This window comes from Arachis ipaensis, chromosome B8 (assembly GCF_059453495.1).
Source record: "Arachis ipaensis isolate K30076 ecotype BB chromosome B8, ASM5945349v1, whole genome shotgun sequence".
NCBI lineage: Eukaryota > Viridiplantae > Streptophyta > Magnoliopsida > Fabales > Fabaceae > Arachis > Arachis ipaensis.
The window spans coordinates 45,394,415-45,400,191 of record NC_142443.1 but is presented as its reverse complement, the minus strand read 5'-3'; the positions used below and the strand labels follow the sequence as shown (position 1 = coordinate 45,400,191).

General features: G+C 39.4%; 1 pseudogene; it reads right to left on the bottom strand.

Moving 5' to 3' along the window:
* Positions 1-2,486: 2,486 nt before the first annotated feature.
* On the bottom strand, positions 2,487-3,185 carry LOC148547900 (uncharacterized; annotated as a pseudogene).
* Between the last annotated feature and the right edge of the window lie 2,592 nt (positions 3,186-5,777).

The window sequence follows — 5,777 nt, the reverse complement described above, 5'->3', positions numbered from 1 at the left end:
CTCAATTTAATACAAAATAAACCGTAAATTAGCGGTTTATCAATCTCCCCACACTTAAACATTAGCAGGTCCTCATGCTAAGCTCAAGAGAACTAAAAGAGTGAAAGCAGAATGGTGGAACTTATGAAATACAACCTATCTAGATGCGAGCTATCTACATGCATCATGCTATTCTAATTACTATCTATCTATATATATATAAGCGTATATGTGGTCAAAGTGAGTCAAATTTCCAAGAAATCATATATGCACAATCAAAGACTAAATCAATCATATCAAAGCACATTCACAATTGAGTTGAGTTAATCAAAAGAGTTCACTAACTTGCAAGACAAGCAATGATCAAATATGGACATATGAAAATGACCAATTAAACCCTCACTGGATTTGTATATGCACTCTAATCACTCAAGTGTTTCGTGTTAAACCTCTCAAATCTCCTCTAATCATGCTTTCTAAAATTTTGTTCTTCATCTAACCAATCAACAATTATCAAGTGTACAAATGCAAATATCATGAGGGCTTTTCAAGGTTATAATGGGGCTAAGGTAAGGGTGAGGATATACGTATGGCCAAGTGAGCTATCATATGAATCTTTGATTAACCTAAGTTCTCTCCTAACACATATACACACTCTATACAATTCTAAAGTCAAGCTTAGCTACCCAAATTCTCACTTTTGTATATTTCACATACTCATGTCTCAATTTTCATTCCATCACATATGCATTGATCTTTTTATTGAACTTAACATTGGGGTAATTTTGTCCCCTTATTCATTTATTTTTTTTTCTTTTCTTTTTTTTCTTTTTTTTATATGAATGAAAACATAATATATCAATGCATAAGGCTTTTCTAATTTGACATGAGTAAGCACCCAAAGATCCAATATTTGTCAGTAAAAACACAACACATTCTTATCAACCAAGTTCCCAAATTTCCCCACACTTAGTTGACACACAGTCACTATCTTAAGCTAACCAAAGATTTAAATAGGACAATTAATTATTTTTCTGCTTAAGACTAGTGATGTGGTAATATAAAAGAATAAAAAGGGGAGTTAAAAAGGCTCAATGTGGCAAACAAAGGTAAATGAAAGGGTAAGCTATTTAGGATAAGTGAGCTATAATCAAATAATGGCCTCAATCACCTAATTGCATTAAAATGCACTAAACAATGGACATATAGAACGGAACAAACCATAGATTACAATCATCGAGAAGAAAACACACAAGAATACAAATCATGGTTAAATAATGTAACCATGCAATTAAGCTCAAAAACTCACGGATTGTGTGTTCTTAGCTCAAAAACTATATTCCAATTATATATATATATATATATATATCATGCAAGTTACAAAAAGTTTTAACTCAAATCAATGTGAATCTTAAATGCCCGTTCTAAGAAAAATGTATTTCTTGAAATTTTCAACAAATTGACCAGCATTTATTATTATATATATCCTAAATGAAATGTTGTGATTATGAAAAGCTAAAAGTTTTTAGTTTACTCCCTATTTTTAATCAAACCAAATTCTCACATGCAAAAGGGTAAACTAAGCTCAATAATCCACATTTTTTTCAAATCACAACTAATAAGCTAAAAGTGCAATTCAAGCTAAATATTTATGATATATACAAGCCCAAAGTGCAAAATGCAACAAAGTAAAAATAAACAAAAGTATAATAAAATAAAAGTCTGCAAGTACTAAAAGAAAAATAAAACAAAATAAAGCAAAATAGAACAAAAGTCTAAAATGGTTCACCAAAATATAGTCCGCCGGAGACGGCGACCTCCCCACACTTAAATCATAGCATCGTCCTCGATGCTCTCAGTCAAGATGGGTGAGAAGGATCGTCGCCCACTGAAGGGTGTGCCTCTGGCTCTGTCGGCTGTGGCTGTGCAGGTGCCTGTGGCTCTGTAGGCTACTCAGGCTGAGTCTCCTCCTGCTGGGCCTCCTCCTGCTCATCCTCCTCCTCCTCAGAATGCTCCGAAGGTGTGTCAGGCTCAGAGGGGATGCCAATACACCCCGAAGTCAGAACCAACTTCAGATGTGCATAGCATCGCCTGTTGCGACGCTCAGACTGCTTATAGCGTCGCTGATTGTGGCGCTCCATTTGATCAAGGCGCTCAAAAAGGCACTGCACAAGATGGTAGACCGGCTATGATGCAGATGAAGGTGTTGGTTGAGATGGTTCCGATGGTCCTGCTGCAGCTAAAGAAGTAGTCGGCTCAGTAGCTGCTGCTATGGCTGCGCGGTCTCTGCGCCGGGCTACTAGGCGGTCACCAAACCAGTCACCCTAAGGGATAACTTTCTCCTTACCATGAGCGGCTGGTGCCTCATCGCCCTGCTCCCAGGGTACCTCAGCCCGATGAGCTAGCTGTGTGACCAAACAAGGGAATGGCAGGTTTCTGATATTGGCCCAGTACATGTATCTCCTGATGAGTCGTGGAAGGTACAGCTCCTTCCCCTCTAAGACACACTAAATCAGAACTATCATATTAGCCGAGACCTCAATAGAATGAGTACTGGGCATGACATAGGTACATAGAATCTGTTGCCACAACTTGGCCTCCTTTGTCAGATAATCAAACTTAATGCCTCTCGGAGTCTCTTTCGAGGATCCTTGCTCCCAAGGGGCATCAGGAAGGGCAACTGTACGATGCACTGCGTCCCAATCAAAAGTCATGCATTTAATATCCTCCTCAGCCTGATGGAAGGCATCCTTATCACTGATCTTAGGCTGAAAGTGGAGGATGTCCTCAATAGCCTCCTCTGTAATCAGAATCTGCTTGTCTCTGAGATGAACGGCATCAAGGGTCGCTCGGTAGTAATTGCAATAGAATTCCCAGACCTAAGTCTCATTCACTCGCACTTGCTCTCTGTCCAAAAATATCCAACCCCTCTCCGTAATCTGACGCTCAGTATATTGCTTCAGATCGGAGGGTACATCTAATCTCTTTTCCACAATGAGGTTCCGCTTAACAAAGTGCTCAAATTTCATCTCACAATATAGGTTGGCAAACTTATATGGGTTGTTAGAAGGCGTAGCTTGCTCAGCCTTATCCTTCTCATTAAGCTTCCGCTCAGATAAACCTGAGGTCGCCGGCTCAGTGGATGGCTGCGACCTTTTCCTCTTACTGGAGGTGATCTTGGCTTTGCCTTTCCCTCTGTCAGACATCCTGAAAATAGGAATTCCAGGATACAGAATATTAAATAAAGCAGAAGAAAGAAAAGCAGGTAAGTGAGCAAACAGATAGTAAGCCAGAAACAAAAGGGTATTGATCTAACTTGAAACAACATTAAAGACAGAAAAGAGGTTCAAAATCACTTGGTCAATCAAGGTTCTATTTGACATAGAATTTCGTCAAATAGTTCCTTGTTGCTATCAACGAGTAGTTCAGATAAAGGGAAGCAAAGATAGGGTGGAAATGTTGGCCGACCAATTCATAAATTGAATTTGGCAGTAATCAAGTAGGAATAAATTCAAAATGTGCCAAATTCAGTTCATAATTGGAAATTAATAGCATAAATATTTTAGAAAAATTTGACAGCATTCCAGCACTAATTTGGACATTCCTGGATAAACAAGCAGCAGCAAAACAATTCATATGAATTCCAATATATGTCAATTAGCATGAAGAACAAGTATATGCATATGACTCATGCATCATTAATCAAAATAAAACAGCTCAGATTAGCTTAGCAGCAAATTGGCTATTTTCCAAACTCAATCAATCAATTCATATTTCCTATGAATTCATGGATAATTAAAAATACCAAAAACATATATAAATTCATAGGGAGTAAGCAAATGAGCCAACAAGACAGCAATAAGCAATTATTCCATAACCAATTAAGCACATGTAGCATGCTTTCTGTGAACAATGAACAAAATAATGGCTGAAACCATGGCATCAAATCAGCAAAAATTACTCAAAGAGAATAGATGCAGTCAGCATTTCTTCATTGAATTCAGCAGTCAATCGCAAGTGATAAAAAATTCAACAATTACACATAGCTCAATTCAAGAATGAAGTTCAATTTGAATTAAAGATTCAGCAGCAGGAATTGTTTGTTTTGAAACTAGCCACCAACAAGAAAAAGCAAGAATTTATAACTGGGAAGCATTCACTTCTTTGAATTTAACAACCAATCACAAGTATTCAACAGGAATTCAGACAATTAAGCATCCTGAATCGAGTGATTAAGTTCAGATTGGAGCAAGAAATAAAATACAGCAGTAGTGATCTTCATTTGAACAGCAGCAGGCATAATCCATAATGTACTGATCATCAATGCATGACAAGCACGAAGAGTTGCAATGAGCAAACAATTTGTTAACACATACATTAAAGCAGCAGCATCAATCAAGCTAGTGTAGCACAGAGCAAATCAAAGAAGCAGTAACAGTTCCAAATAGCAGCATGACCCACAATTAGTAACAACAGCAACTTGTAAAGTAGTACAGAATCTCATTATCATCATTCAACAAAGCAAATGAAAATCAGCCATTTCAGACAGCAGCAGTAAACAAAACAATACCTAAATCCACTATCCAGTCCGGATTTTCTAACAACCTAATCAACTAACATGCATTTCTAACTATCCTAAATGAGCAGAAATTAAGCAATGCTAACTATACCACTTAAACAGAATGTAAACAGAACGCAGAAAGGAGAAACGGGAGAAACCAGGTAGGGTTTCAGAGGTAGAAACGGAAACTGAATGGGAGGAAAGAGCAGCGCCGACCCAGAAACGGCGGCTACTGATGGAGGTGATGATGGCAGAACGAAGGCACTGAATGAAGGTGCTGAACTCAGAGAATGGGGCTCACTGTTCCTATCGCGAAAATAGCAGAGCAAGAAGAAACGAAGAAGAAGAGAAGAAGGAAGGTAGGTGGTTGTGGTTAGAAGGTGGTGGTCAACGGCGGCAATGGCAGCCGCGGTGGTGTTGGTTGATGGTGGGAAGGGTCGAGAGGTGGCGAAAGGGGGAAGGGAGAATAGAGAAGAAGGAAAAGAAGAAGAAGAAGAAGAAGAAGAAGAAGAAGAAGAAGAAGAAGAAGAAGAAGAAGAAGAAGAAGAAAGGAAAGAATGGGTGGTTGGTGGCGGCTCGGGGTTGCCGGACGAAGGTCGGTGGTGGTGAGAAGCAGCGGTTGATGATGGTGTTAATGGAGGTTTGAAGGGAAAGAAGAGAAAATGGAACGTTGAGGGAAAAGGGGCACGACTGGCTAGGGCTTGCGCGTCTGGGGGTGTTAGTGAGTTTGAATCCACGCGTACACGTCACTGACGCGTGCGCATGGATGGAGAGAAATGAAGGTGACGCGTACGTGTCAAGCACGCGCACGCGTTGGGTGAATTTGTGCTAAACGCACACTTTCATCGCCATTTTCACGCAACTCTCTATTCAGATTGAAGGGGGCACAATTTACGTGCGACAAGCGCGCGTCGCGCACAACCATGCGTGGTGTGCTAGAAATGAAAGTGACTCGTACGCATTGTGGACGCGCACACATGGGTTACGTTGTGCGTCTAGCACCCTTCCAATGCAGCTTCAGCCCAAATCTCTGTTCATTTTTGATAAAACGCGAAATTGGCATCGACTCGTACGTGTGGGGCACGCGTACGTGTCACACCTTTTTTTTTTCGTTTTAACAGCCTCCAAAATAAATCCAAACATTATTAAACCGGTAAAAACCACAACTTAAACTAAATAATTCTAACTAAAAATAAAAATTCAATTTATTACCAACATAAATAAAAAATAAAATTGA